Consider the following 15,439-nt stretch of genomic DNA (forward strand, 5'->3'; position numbering starts at 1 on the left):
ATGGAGGAGGTCTTTATACTAGTGAGATTGCTAAAGCGAACACCGCCATTTTTAATTTTGCCCAACCTAGATCGAGGCACAGACACGGTCTCAATGGGGGAAGCTGAGCTGACTACACTGACTAGTTTGGAGGGTACAATGGTGTTAAATGCTGAGCTGTAATTGATGAACAGCATTCTTACTTGGTATTCCGCCCCATTGTCCAGATGGGTTAGGGCAGTGTGCAGTGTGATTGCAACTGCGTCGTCTGTGGACCTATTGGGGCGGTAAGCAAATTGGAGTAGGTCTAGGGTGTCAGGTAGGGTGGAGGTGATATGATCCTTGACTAGACTCTCAAAGCACTTTATGATGACGGAAGTGAGTGCTACGGGGCGATAGTCATTTAGCTCAGTTACCTTAGCTTTCTAGGGAACAGGAAAAATGGTGGCCCTCTTGAAGCATGTGGGAACAGCAAACTGGGATAGGGATTAATTGAATATGTCCGTAAACACACCAGCCAGCTGGTCTGCGCATGCTCTGAGGACTCGGCTAGGGATGCCGTCTGGGCCGGCAGCCTTGCGAGGGTTAACACGTTTAAATGTTTTACTCACGTTGGCGTTGGTGAAAGAGAGCCCGCAGGTTTTGGTAGCGGGCCGTGTCAGTGGCACTGTATTGTCCTCAAAGCAAACAAAAATGTTGTTTAGTTTGTCTGCGAGCAAGACGTCGGTCTCCCCAACGGGGCTGGTTGTCTTTTTGTAATCCGTGATTGACTGTAGGCCCAGCCACATACGTCTCGTGTCTGAGCCGTTGAATTGCAACTCTACTTTGTCTCTATACTGAGGCTTAGCTTGTTTGATTGCCTTGCGGAGGGAATAGCTACACTGTTTGTATTCGGTCATGTTTCCGGTCGCCTTGCCATGATTAAAAGCAGTGGTTCGCGCTTTCAGTTTTGCACAGATGCTGCCATCAATCCACGGTTTCTGGTTGGGGAAGGTTGTAATAGTCACCGTGGGTACAACATCACCGATGCACTTGCTAATAAACTCGCTCACCGAATCGGCGTATACATCAATGTTGTTGTCTGAGGCTATCCGGAACATATCCCAGTCCACGTGATCGAAGCAATCTTGAAGCGTGGGATCAGATTGGTCGGCTCCAGCGTTGAACAGACCTGAGCACTGGCGTTTCCTGTTTTAGTTTCTGTCTATGGGCTGGGAGCAACAAAATGGAGTCGTGGTCAGATTTGCCGAAAGGAGGGCGAGGGAGGGCTTTGCATGCGTCGCGGAAGTTCGAGTAGCAACGATCCAGAATGCTGCCAGCCCGGGTCGCGCATTCGATATGCTGATAAAATTTAGGGAGCCTTGTTTTCATATTAGCTTTGTTAAAATCCCCAGCTACAATAAATGCAGCCTCAGGATATGTGGTTTCCAGTTTATATAGAGTCCAATTAAGTTATTTTAGGGCCATTGAGGTGTCTGCTTGGGGGAGGATATACAGGGCTGTAATTATAATCGATGACAATTCTCTTGGTAGATAATGCGGTCGGCATTTGATTGTAAGGAATTCTAGGTCAGGTGAACAAAAGGACTTGAGTTCCTGTATGTTGTTATGATCACACCACGACTCGTTAATCATAAAGCATACACCCCGCCCTTCTTCTTACCAGAGAGATGTTTGTTTCTGAAAAACCAGGTGGCTGTACCGACTCTGATAACGTATCCCGAGTGAGCCATGTTTACGTGAAACAGAGAATGTTACAATCTCTGATGTCTCTCTGGAAGGCAACCCTTGCTCGAATTTCTTCTACCTTTTTGTCAAGAGACTGGACATTGGCGAGTAGCATACTCGGGAGCGGTGAGCGATGTGCCCGTCTACGGAGCCTGACCAGAAGACCGCTCCGTCTGCCCCTTCTGCAGCGCCGTTGTTTTGGGTCGCCTACTGGGATCCGAACCATTGTCCTGGGTGGTGGTCCAAACAGAGGATCCACTTTGGGAAAGTCTTATTCCTGGTCGTAATGTTGGTAAATTGACGTTGCTCTTATATCCAATAGTTCTTCCCGGCTGTATGTAATAAGACTTAAGATTTCCTGGGGTAACAGTGTAAGAAATAATACATAAAAAAACGAAATACTGCATAGCTTCCTAAGAACGTGAAGCGAGGAGGCCATCTCTGTCGGCGCCATCCTGCATATTCCTGTGTACCCCATTATAAACATCCCAACAGTAAAACCCACCCCCAACCTCTCACACAGACATTCCAACAGAGACATTAATGGCATTAACCTGGTGCACACAGAAAACACATGAATCACAGTTTCACTCATAACACAGAAAGGACAACCCTGTCTGACTGCCGGGTCGACCCGTGCTAACCAATACTTAGTGGCCAGGGCTCCATGTAGAACCCTCCACTGGTCCCCTGACCTATTTGGTACTGGGAGTTTGTAAAGCCCCCTCCATCTAAAACCCACAATACTCTCCGTCCCACATACCCCCCTGCCACTGATGTGCCTTCACTCCTATTAGGCTCCTAATGTTCCTTACATTAACGCAGAGGTTGTAGAGGGCTTTACCTCCCAACACCTCAAACTCCCCCAGGCTCAGAGTGTTAAATTCTAACAAGTCCTCCAGACCCCCTTGCCAGTCCCCAGTCTCTGCCGTCACCTGCAGTGGTGGAAACATTGGTGGCCCCTCCCCCTTTGGCCGCTTAAACACCCCCCCTTACCGGCACACAGTGCCTCCTGGACCTCCCCAGGAATCTCTCCAGCAGCATAAGATATGTTAGTCCTGTTTGTTGTGCCAGGACTTCCGGGGTTTTCCACCCCTCCTCCCCCAGCAGCCACAGGTCACCCAGCCTTAGTATATCCTCTGCCATCAGTCGCCTCTGCAGGGTGGCCGACTGAACCAATCTCAAAAGGATGGCTTTAGTCGGAATGCAGCCACCCTGCTCTCCAGTTCCACCAGGCCCTGTCCTCCTTCGTGTACAAACATATACAACACTACTGCCCTCAACCAGTGATGGCCCGAGTAGACTGGCAGGGGGTTGAGGACAGCCAGTTTATGCCACAGGGAAGATGCCGCCAGGTTGTTGATTATCAGCACCCTCCCTCTATATGACAGTTGGGACAGGAGCCACCTCCACCTGGTCAGTCTTGATACCACTTCCTGTGACTCCCAGTTCTTCCTGACCCACATCTCCGAGCCCAGGTACACCCACAAAATGTTAAGCCCTTCACAATACCACCGCAAACGCCACATAACAGAGCTTTGCCCTTGCCCCAGTTCACCTTAGCTTACGAAGCTCCCTCGTACACCTTCAGACTAGTCTCTAGTGCCTGCATATCCTGCCCATCCCTGACCATCACAGAAACGTAATCTGCAGACGCCAATACTCACCCTAGCCCCAAATTCCTTCACCCATGTATACTGTCTTGTGTTGGGATGTCTTGTTCTCCAAACATCCACTAGGTCAAACTGCTTATTGATGTCCCTTAACACCCTCCACTGAGCATGAATGGGCCTGTCAACACACCCATGCCTGTCCAGCACACTCCCTGCAGTCTCCTGAGTAGCAGGCCCAAAAAAGGCTCAATGGGTAGTGTTTATAACTGCCCCAATAGAGGGGATCCTTGTCTAATGCCCCGCCTCACCCAGACTGGTCTACTGAGCCTCCCTCCCACCTTGCCCATACATGACACAGCATACAACATCTTCACACAGGTCAAAATCCTTTCCCCAAACCCAAACACAGACATCACATTAAACAGATACTCATGGTCCACTCTATCAAAAGCCTTCTCTTGGTCTAAAGAGACCAGTCCAAAGTTTACGAGTCCAACATGTCCCTGATTAAGAACAAGTTGTCTGTGATTGAGTACTATAGAGTCCAGATGGGACTTCAGTCTGTTAGCTAGGACCTTGGCAAATATCTTCTAGTCTGCACAGAGCAATGCAACAGTGGTCTGGTTTTTAAGTTCACATAAGTCCTCTTTTTTGGGCAGCAGAGTCAGAGCCGCCCGATGGCAGCTCATCAGCAACTCTCCTACCCCGACCCACTCACGCAACACGCAAAAGAAGTCCAGTCCAATTATTCCCCAGATTTTTTATAAAACTCCACTGGGAGTCCATCGACCCTTCGGTGTACAGCCGAGGGACATCTGGGTTAAGCCCTCTGTCAGTTCATGGGAACACAGGGGAATATCCATTTCATCCCTCTGTGCCAGAGAGAGCTTAGGGAGTTCTGAAAACAAAACCTGATCACACATAGGATCACACAGTTCTGCCCTATACAACTCAGTATAAAAAACGCCACAGTCTGCTTCCGCATCTCCCCACCACAGAGGTCACCCACCTATCCGACAACCGCAGACAATGCGTACCCTTGGCTTCACCGCTCTGTCTTTCCAAATCAAAGAAGAAGGAGCTGGGAGCATCCATCTCCTTGAGCATGGAGAAGCTAGCTCTTACAAGTGCTCTCTTTGCTTTAACCTGGGAAAAACTGCCCAGGTCCCTACTTAATTCAGCTAAATTAGCCTGGAGGCCTACATTGCCTTGCCCCACCAGCTCTACCTCCACTTCACTGATACTATGCTCAAGTTCCCCCAATACTCTCCTAGCCTCTGAGGATGAGAGAGCTGTGTACTGTTGACAGAAAAGCCGGATTTGGACTTTTCCCACATCCCACCATTGACTCAGAGGCTCATACTCCTCTCTTTGCTGCCCCCACCTTTCCCAAAAAAGTCTGGAAACCTGAGCAAAAAGTGCCATCTTGTAAGAGCTTTACATTAAACTTCCAATAGGATGCCTGCCGAGGCCCTGGTGAAATAGACAGCCGAGCCATGGTTATGTGGTGATCCTCCCCTTTTCTGTCTTTTGTAAAATCCATCGTACAGTTCCAGTCCCCGCCTACCACCAGCATCTCCTCAGGTGCTACCTGTGAGAGTTCCTATCTAAGACAGCCAAACAGTCGCCCCTCTCTCTCCCTGTGTTAGGCACATAAACATTTATAAGGACAAAACTGTTGTTAATTTCTGCTTTTACTACAAGCAGTCTACTCCTACACACATCCTTTGAGGAGCACATTTCTACAGCCAGACCAGGTGCAAAAAGGATTGCCACACCTGCACATTTGTTCCATGGCTCAGCACGCTTGCCCCTTTCCACCAGAGCCCCAAATCGACTTCATTCACCATATCACTATGCGTCTCCTTCAGAAACAGCATCCGTTTTTGTTTTACATATTCACCCAATAGACTCCTCTTTCCCGCATCTCTGGCACCATTTATATTAAGCGAGTCTAACCGAAGAGTCTCCATAAGAAGTGGGAGAAAAGCCAGCAAAGAAAGAGACCAATATCAAAGCTCAAAAAGCCCCAATGCCAGAAAAAAATGATTCATCTAAACAGCATCTGAAGGTAGACCCTTATGCACGTTTGTTACCCACTTCCTCAACCTAAAATGTTTCCAGGGTGATAGGACACCATGGCCCTCATTTTTCATAGTGTGTTGTACTGATCTTACAATCTTTCCCGGATCGTAAAAAAAAGCATCAAGATGAACCTTTTTCCCTTTAGCCTCATTCAGGAACCTTGACAGTTCCCTCACCATGTACCATGTATGTGCCTCGTCTGGTTCAGTGTGTAAAATTGGAGGGCCTGTTGTCCAGACCTCTGGCAGTCTCTATGGGGGTGCCACAGGGTTCAATTCTCGGGCCGACTCTTTGCTCTGTACATCAATGATGTCGCTCTTGCTGCTGGTGATTCTCTGATCCACCTCTACGCAGACAATACCATTCTGTATACATCTGGCCCTTCTTTGGACACTGTGTTAACTAACCTCCAGACGAGCTTCAATGCCATACAACTCTCCTTTCGTGGCCTCCAACTGCTCTTAAATGCAAGTAAAACTAAATGCATGCTCTTCAACCGATCACTGCCCATAACTGCCCGCCTGTCCAGCCTCACTACTCTGGACGGTTCTGACTTAGAATATGTGGACATCTACAAATACCTAGGTGTCTGGTTAGACTGTAAACTCTCCTTCCAGACTCACATTAAGCATCTCCAATCCAAAATTAAATCTAGAATCGGCTTCCTATTTCGCAACAAAGCATTCTTCGCTCATACTGCCAAACATACCCTCGTAAAACTGACTATCCTACCGAACCTTGACTTCGGCGATGTCATTAACAAAATAGCCTCCAACACTCTACTCAGCAAATTGGATGCAGTCTGTCACAGTGCCATCCGTTTTGTCACCAAAGCCCCATATACTACCCACCACTGCGACCTGTACGGTCTCGTTGGCTGGCCCTCACTTCATATTCGTCGCCAAACCCACTCCAGGTCATCTATAAGTCTTTGCTAGGTAAAGCCCCGCCTTATCTCAGCTCACTGGTCACCATAGCAGCACCTACCCGTAGCACACACTCCAGCAGGTATATTTCACTGGTCACCCCCAAAGCCAATTCCTCTTTCGGCCGCCTTTCCTTCCAGTTCTCTGCTGCCAATGACTGGAACAAACTGCAAACATCACTAAAGCTGGAGACTCATATCTCCCTCACTAACTTTAAGCACCAGCTGTCAGAGCAGCTCACAGATCACTGCACCTGAACATAGCCCATCTGTAAATAGCCCATCCAACTACCTCATCCCCATACTGTTATTTATTTTATTTATTTTGCTCTTTTGCACCCCAGTATCTCTACTTGCACATTCATCTTCTGCACATCTATCACTCCAGTGTTTAATTGCTATATTGTAATTTTTTCGCCACTATGGCCTATATCCTACCTCATTTGCACACACTGTATATAGACTTTCTCTATTGTATTATTGACTGTATGTTTGTTTATTCCATGTGTAACTCTGTGTTGTTGTTTGTGTCGCACTGCTTTGCTTTATCTTGGCCAGGTCGCAGTTGTAAATGAGAACTTGTTTTCAACTAGCCTACCTGGTTAAATAAAGGTGAAAAAAATACAAATAAAAAACTTTGACCCCTCTGCCTGGCTGACTGTCAGCTCTGACTGTCAGCTCTAGGAGGAATCTGAAAAGGAAGCCTCCATCGTCTTCATCCTCAGACTCAGCTTCCTCCTCCTCATCTCAATCACCCATCTTGACCACCTGCCCTTTCTCTCTAGTCGGGGCCTCCCCCGCCTTAGACCGCTGCGCCACTCTGGAGCCCTTTCACCACACCAGCCTCTCCCCTCCCACCTCATTTCTTCTCCCCCTTTTTCTTCTTCTGCTTGACATCCTCCTCTACCCCATAACCTGACTAGACCCAGCCTCATCTACACCACCATCTATAACCAGACTAGACCCAGCCTCATCTACACCACCATCTATAACCTGACTAGACCCAGCCTCATCTACACCACCATCTATAACCTGACTAGACCCAGCCTCATCTACACCACCATCTATAACCTGACTAGACCCAGTCTCATCTACACCACCATCTATAACCTGACTAGACCCAGCCTCATCTACACCACCATCTATAGCCTGACTAGACCCAGCCTCATCTACACCACCATCTATAACCTGACTAGACCCAGCCTCATCTACACCACCATCTATAACCTGACTAGACCCAGCCTCATCTACACCACCATCTATAACCTGACTAGACCCAGCCTCATCTACACCACCATCTATAACCTGACTAGACCCAGCCTCATCTACACCACCATCTATAACCTGACTAGACCCAGCCTCATCTACACCACCATCTATAACCTGACTAGACCCAGCCTCATCTACACCACCATCTATAACCTGACTAGACCCAGCCTCATCTACACCACCACCATCTATGAGAGAGAGAGAGAGAGAGAGAGAGAGAGAGAGAGAGAGAGAGAGACGCTGATGTCATTTACCATTCACACACTGTCCAGTCTAAAGACCCAGACCTTATTCAACACAAAGAGACAATAAGCCACCGAAAGACATTGTCACACGAGTCACCAGGCTAGTAAAACATGGGCAATTAACAAAGGGATGGGGAGATAACTTAGCATGAAAAGGGAGAGAGAGAGAATTAGACAGTATTGTAATACAGAGAAAGAAGAAGTGAGGAGACAGAGGAGTGTATTTGTAGTGGAGCCTCATCTGTTAACTCCCCAGGGTTGACACAGCTGTCACACACACACACACACACACACACACACACACACACACACACACACACACACACACACACGTATACATATCCTGTCTACAGCTAGCTTCCCCCTTTACCCTTTTTCTCTCCCTCTGTCTTCTCTCCACCTTTTCCCATTTGTGCTTACCTTCTCCCCCTCACACTCTTTCTTCTCTCTTTATTTCCTCTGTCACTATTTGTTCCTTTCATTTCTCCCCTCCCAGTCCTCTTCTTTACTCCTCTCCTTTCTCTCTCCACATCTGGAGGCAGGGCTTCAGAGCTCCATCTGGGGAGAGAGCCCTACAGTCAGAACAACAAAATTGGAGAAGAGAGAGGGGGAATGGGAGAGGGAGAAGGGGAGGGAGGGGTTTATAAAGGGTTGAGGGGCTCCAGTCAGAAGAGACCAGAGAGAGGGTGGAGAGGAGAAGTTATGAAGGGTTGAGGGGCTCCAGTCAGAAGAGAACAGAGAGAGGGTGGAGAGGAGAAGTTATGAAGAGTTGAGGGGCTCCAGTCAGAAGAGACCAGAGAGAGGGTGGAGAGGAGAAGTTATGAAGGGTTGAGGGGCTCCAGTCAGAAGAGACCAGAGAGAGGGTGGAGAGGAGAAGTTATGAAGGGTTGAGGGGCTCCAGTCAGAAGAGAACAGAGAGAGGGTGGAGAGGAGAAGTTATGAATCAAATCAAATCAAATTTATTTATATAGCCCTTCGTACATCAGCTGATATCTCAAAGTGCTGTACAGAAACCCAGCCTAAAACCCCAAACAGCAAGCAATGCATGTGAAAGAAGCATGGTGGCTAGGAAAAACTCCCTAGGAAAAACTCCCTAGAAAGGCCAAAAACCTAGGAAGAAACCTAGAGAGGAACCAGGCTATGAGGGGTGGCCAGTCCTCTTCTGGCTGTGTCGGGTGGATATTATAATAGAACATGGTCAAGATGTTAAAATGTTCATAAATGACCAGCATGGTCAAATAATAATAATCATAGTAGTTGTCGAGGGTGCAACAAGCACGTCCGGTGAACAGGTCAGGGTTCCATAGCCGCAGGCAGAACAGTTGAAACTGGAGCAGCAGCACGGCCAGGTGGACTGGGGACAGCAAGGAGTCATCATGCCAGGTAGTCCTAAGGCATGGTCCTAGGGCTCAGGTCCTCCGAGAGAAAGAAAGAAAGAGAGAAAGAGAGAATTAGAGAGAGCATATTTAAATTCACACAGGACGCCGGATAAGACAAGAGAAATACTCCAGATGTAACAGACTGACCCTAGCCCCCCGACACATAAACTACTGCAGCATAAATACTGGAGGCTGAGACAGGAGGGGTCAGGAGACACTGTGGCCCCATCCGATGAAACCCCCGGACAGGGCCAAACAGGCAGGATATAACCCCACCCACTTTGCCAAAGCACAGGCCCACACCACTAGAGGGATGTCTCCAACCACCAACTTACCGTCCTAAGACAAGGCCGAGTATAGCCCACAAAGATCTCCACCACGGCACAACCCAACGGGGGGGGGGCGCCAACCCAGACAGGAAGACCACGTCAGTAACTCAGCCCACTCAAGTGACGCACCCCTCCCATGGACGGCATGGAAGAACACCAGTACACCAGTGACTCAGCCCCTGTAATAGGGTTAGAGGCAGAGAATCCCAGTGGAGAGAGGGGAACCGGCAAGGCAGAGACAGCAAGGGCGGTTCGTTGCTCCAGCCTTTCCGTTCACCTTCACACTCCTGGGCCAGACTATACTTAATCATAGGACCTACTGAAGAGATAAGTCTTCAGTAAAGACTTAAAGGTTGAGACTGAGTCTGCGTCTCTCACATGGGTAGGCAGACCATTCAATAAAAATGGAGCTCTATAGGAGAAAGCCCTACCTCCAGCCGTTTGCTTAGAAATTCTAGGGACAATTAGGAGGCCTGCATCTTGTGACCGTAGTGTACGTGTAGGTATGTACGGCAGGACCAAATCGGAAAGATAGGTAGGAGCAAGCCCATGTAATGCTTTGTAGGTTAGCAGTAAAATCTTGAAATCAGCCCTTGCCTTAACAGGAAGCCAGTGTAGGGAGGCTAGCACTGGAGTAATATGATAACATTTTTTGGTTCTAGTCAGGATTCTAGCAGCCGTATTTAGCACTAACTGAAGTTTATTTAGTGCTTTATCTGGGTAGCCGGAAAGTAGAGCATTGCAGTAGTCCAGCCTAGAAGTAACAAAAGCATGGATACATTTTTCTGCGTTATTTTTGGACAGAAAGTTTCTGATTTTTGCAATGTTACGTAGATGGAAGAAAGCTGTCCTTGAAACAGTCTTGATATGTTCTTCAAAAGAGAGATCAGGTTCCAGAGTAACGCCGAGGTCCTTCACAGTTTTATTTGAGACGACTGTACAACCATCCAGATTAATTGTCAGATTCAACAGAAGATCTCTTTGTTTCTTGGGACCTAGAACAAGCATCTCTGTTTTGTCCGAGTTTAAAAGTAGAACGTTTGCAGCCATCCACTTCTTTATGTCTGAAACACAGGCTTCTAGCGAGGGCAATTTTGGGGCTACACCATGTTTCATTGAAATGTACAGCTGTGTGTCGTCCGCATAACAGTGAAATTTAACATTATGTTTTCGAATGACATCCCCAAGAGGTAAAATATATAGTGAAAACGGAACCTTAAGGAACACCGAAATGTACAATTGATTTGTCAGAGGACAAACCATTCACAGAGACAAACTGATATCTTTCCGACAGATAAGATCTAAACCAGGCCAGAACTTGTCCATGTAGACCAATTTGGGTTTCCAATCTCTCCAAAAGAATGTGGTGATCGATGGTATCAAAAGCGGCACTAAGATCTAGGAGCACGAGGACAGATGCAGAGCCTCGGTCTGACGTCATTAAAAGGTCATTTACCACCTTCACAAGTGCAGTCTCAGTGCTATGATGGTGTCTAAAACCAGACTGAAGCGTTTCGTATACATTGTTTGTCTTCAGGAAGGCAGTGAGTTGCTGTGCAACAGCTTTTTCTAAAATGTTTGAGAGGAATGGAAGATTCGATATAGGCTGATAGTTTTTTATCATTTCTGGGTCAAGATTCGGCTTTTTCAAGAGAGGCTTTATTACTGCCACTTTTAGTGAGCTTGGTACACATCCGGTGGATAGAGAGCCGTTTATTATGTTCAACATAGGAGGGCCAAGCACAGGAAGCAGCTCTTTCAGTAGTTTAGTTGGAATAGGGTCCAGTATGCAGCTTGAGGGTTTAGAGGCCATTATTATTTTCATCATTGTGTCAAGAGACATAGTACTAAAACACTTTAGTATCTCCCTTGATCCTAGGTCCTGGCAGAGTTGTGTAGACTCAGGACAATGGAGCTTTGGAGGAATACCCAGATTTAAGGAGGAGTCCATAATTTGCTTTCTAATGATCATGATCTTTTCCTCAAAGAAGTTCATACATTTATTACTGCTGAAGTGAAAGCCATCCTCCATTTGCGAATGCTGCTTTTTAGTTAGCTTTGCGACAGTATCAAAAATAAATTGAGGATTATTCTTATTTTCCTCAATTAAGTTGGAAAAATAGGATGATCGAGCAGCAGTGAGGGCTCTTCGATACTGCACGGTACTGTCTTTCCAAGCTAGTCGGAAGACTTCAAGTTTGGTGTGGCGCCATTTCCGTTCCAATTTTCTGGAAGCTTGCTTCAGAGCTCGTGTATTTTCTGTATACCAGGGAGCTAGTTTCTTATGACAGATGTTTTTAATTTTTAGGGGTGCAACTGCATCTAGGGTATTGCGCAAGGTTAAATTGAGTTCCTCAGTTAGGTGGTTAACTGATTTTTGTCCTCTGACGTCCTTGGGTAGGCAGAGGGAGTCTGGAAGGGCATCAAGGAATCTTTGGGTTGTCTGAGAATTTATAGCACAACTTTTAATGCTCCTTGTTTGGGGTCTGAGCAGATTATTTGTTGCAATTGCAAACGCAATAAAATGGTGGTCCGATAATCCATATGAGGAAAAACATTAAGATCCACAACATTTATTCCATGGGACAAAACTAGGTCCAGAGTATGACTGTGGCAGTGAGTAGGTCCAGAGACATGTTGGACAAAACCCACTGAGTCGATGATGGCTCCGAAAGCCTTTTGGAGTTGGTCTGTGGACTTTTCCATGTGAATGTTAAAGTCACCAAAAATTAGAATATTATCTGCTATGACTACAAGATCCGATAGGAATTCAGGGAACTCAGTGAGGAACACTGCATATGGCCCAGGAGGCCTGTAAACAGTAGCTATAAAAAGTGAGTGAGTAGGCTTCATAGATTTCATGACTAGAAGCTCAAAAGACGAAAACGTCATTGTTTTTTTTTTTTTGTAAATTGAAATTTGCTATCGTAAATGTTAGCAACACCTCCGCCTTTGCCGGCTGCATGGGGGGTATGGTCACTAGTGTAACCAGGGGGTGAGGCCTCATTTAACACAGTAAATTCATCAGGCTTAAGCCATGTTTCAGTCAGGCCAATCACATCAAGATTATGATCAGTGATTAGTTCATTGACTATAACTGCCTTGGAAGTGAGGGATCTAACATTAAGTAACCCAATTTTGAGATGTGAGGTATCACAATCACTTTCAATAATGGCAGGAATGGAGGAGGTCTTTATACTAGTGAGATTGCTAAAGCGAACACCGCCATTTTTAATTTTGCCCAACCTAGATCGAGGCACAGACACGGTCTCAATGGGGAAAGCTGAGCTGACTACGCTGACTGTGCTAGTGGCAGACTCCACTAAGCTGGCAGGCTGGCTAACAGCCTGCTGCCTGGCCTGCACCCTATTTCATTGTGGAGCTAGAGGAGTTAGAGCCCTGTCTATGTTCGTAGATAAGATGAGAGCACCCCTCCAGCTAGGATGGAGTCCGTCACTCCTCAACAGGCCAGGCTTGGTCCTGTTTGTGGGTGAGTCCCAGAAAGAGGGCCAATTATCTACAAATTCTATCTTTTGGGAGGGGCAGAACACAGTTTTCAACCAGCGATTGAGTTGTGAGACTCTGCTGTAGAGCTCATCACTCCCCCTAACTGGGAGGGGGCCAGAGACAATTAATCGATGCCGACACATCTTTCTAGCTGATTTACACGCTGAAGCTATGTTGCGCTTGGTGACCTCTGACTGTTTCATCCTAACATAGTTGGTGCCGACGTGGATAACAATATCTCTATACTCTCTACACTTGCCAGTTTTAGCTTTAGCCAGCACCATCTTCAGATTAGCCTTAACGTCGGTAGCCCTGCCCCCTGGTAAACAGTGTATGATCGCTGGATGATTAGTTTTAAGTCTAATACTACGGGTAATGGAGTCGCCAATGACTAGGGTTTTCAATTTGTCAGAGCTAATGGTGGGAGCCTTCGGCGTCTCAGACCCCACAACGGGAGGAGTAGAGACCAGAGAAGTCTCGGCCTCCGACTCCGACTCGCTTAATGGGGAGAACCGGTTGAAAGTTTCTGTCGGCTGAATAAGCGACACCGGTTGAGCATTCCTACAGCGTTTCCCTCCAGAAGCCATGAGAAAGATGTCCGGCCGCGGGGACCGTGCGAGGGGATTTATACTAACGTTACTATCTGTACTTACTGGTGGCACAGACGCTGTTTCATCCTTTCCTACACTGAAATTACCCTTGCCTAACGATTGCGTCTGAAGCTGGGCTTGCAGCACAGCTATCCTTGCCGTAAGGCGATCGTTCTCCTGTATATTATAAGTACAACGACTGCAATTAGAAGGCATCATGTTAATGTTACTTAGCTTTGGCTGTTTGAAGTCCTGATGGACCATGTCCAGATAAAACCTCCGGGGTAAAAAAAGTTTAATGAAAAAAGTTGAGATCAGTAAAAATATACGGTAATGAAAAAGTAAAAACCGTCAGTTAGCAAAGTAAGATCGAAGAGTTGAGGGGCTCCAGTCAGAAGAGACCAGAGAGAGGGTGGAGAGGAGAAGTTATGAAGAGTTGAGGGGCTCCAGTCAGAAGAGACCAGAGAGAGGGTGGAGAGGAGAAGTTATGAAGAGTTGAGGGGCTCCAGTCAGAAGAGACCAGAGAGAGGGTGGAGAGGAGAAGTTATGAAGAGTTGAGGGGCTCCAGTCAGAAGAGACCAGAGAGAGGGTGGAGAGGAGAAGTTATGAAGGGTTGAGGGGCTCCAGTCAGAAGAGACCAGAGAGAGGGTGGAGAGGCAAGAAAGGGATATTATGCGTGTGACAGACTGCCTCTGAATCCGTGTGTTTGCAAGTCTGCACAAGTATGGACAGGACAGCCTGCATATTCTAGATTACTCCTCTTTCTTCATCCTAGATGCTTTCCAATTACTCCCCAACCAGGAAGAAGGCAGAATGGGGGACATGTCAGCTGGTTAAGTACATTTGCTCCCACTCTCTCATGAATGTCTCAACGATTATAATTCCCTCTGTCCAAGTGTCAGGACTAGAGTAAATGGGCTAAGCTAGCGCAGTGGGGGACTGTCATAATGTTGAACTCTCCTCTCCCTGTCCTCCTCTCCTTTTCCTCTCCTCTCCTCCCCTCTCCTGTATGACTAAGTTTGGGAAATGTGGATAAGACTGGATTAGAGTTCAGATATTGGGGATACAGGGGCATGTAATAATGGACTGGATTAGAGTTCAGATATTGGGGATACAGGGGCATGTAATAATGGACTGGATTAGAGTTCAGATATTGGGGGATACAGGGGCATGTAATAATGTACTGGATTAGAGTTCAGATATTGGGGGATACAGGGGCATGTAATAATGGACTGGATTAGAGTTCAGATATTGGGGATACAGAGGCATGTAATAATGGACTGGATTAGAGTTCAGATATTGGGGATACAGGGGCATGTAATAAGGGACCGGATCAGAGTTCAGATATTGGGGGATACAGGGGCATGTAATAAGGGACCGGATGAGAGTTCAGATATTGGGGGATACAGGGGCATGTAATAATGGACTGGATCAGAGTTCAGATATTGGGGGATACAGGGGCATGTAATAATGGACCGGATCAGAGTTCAGATATTGGGGGATACAGGGGCATGTAATAATGGACCGGATCAGAGTTCAGATATTGGGGGATACAGTGGTGCAGGGAGATAGGGAGGATATGGCTGTGTGCCAAGGGAGAGGGGGAATACAGAAGTAAACAGAAGGATAGAAAGGGGGATCGAGGGAGGGGATAGAGGCATACGGAGGGATAGAGAAATGGAAAAGTGAATATGGTTGGTGTGGGCTGTCTGAGATGGGCTGGGCTGGGCTGGTCTGATCTGGGCTGGTCTGATCTGAGCTGGTCTGATTTGGGCTGGTCTGATCTGGGC

The 15,439-nt window shown here is 47.1% G+C and overlaps 1 pseudogene; it reads left to right on the forward strand.

The window, feature by feature from the left end:
* Positions 1–15,439, forward strand: part of LOC106561268 (WW domain-containing oxidoreductase-like) — a 289,940-nt pseudogene that overhangs the window by 230,509 nt on the left and 43,992 nt on the right.

This window comes from Salmo salar, chromosome ssa17, assembly GCF_905237065.1.
Source record: "Salmo salar chromosome ssa17, Ssal_v3.1, whole genome shotgun sequence".
In the NCBI taxonomy this organism is placed as follows: Eukaryota; Metazoa; Chordata; class Actinopteri; order Salmoniformes; family Salmonidae; genus Salmo; species Salmo salar.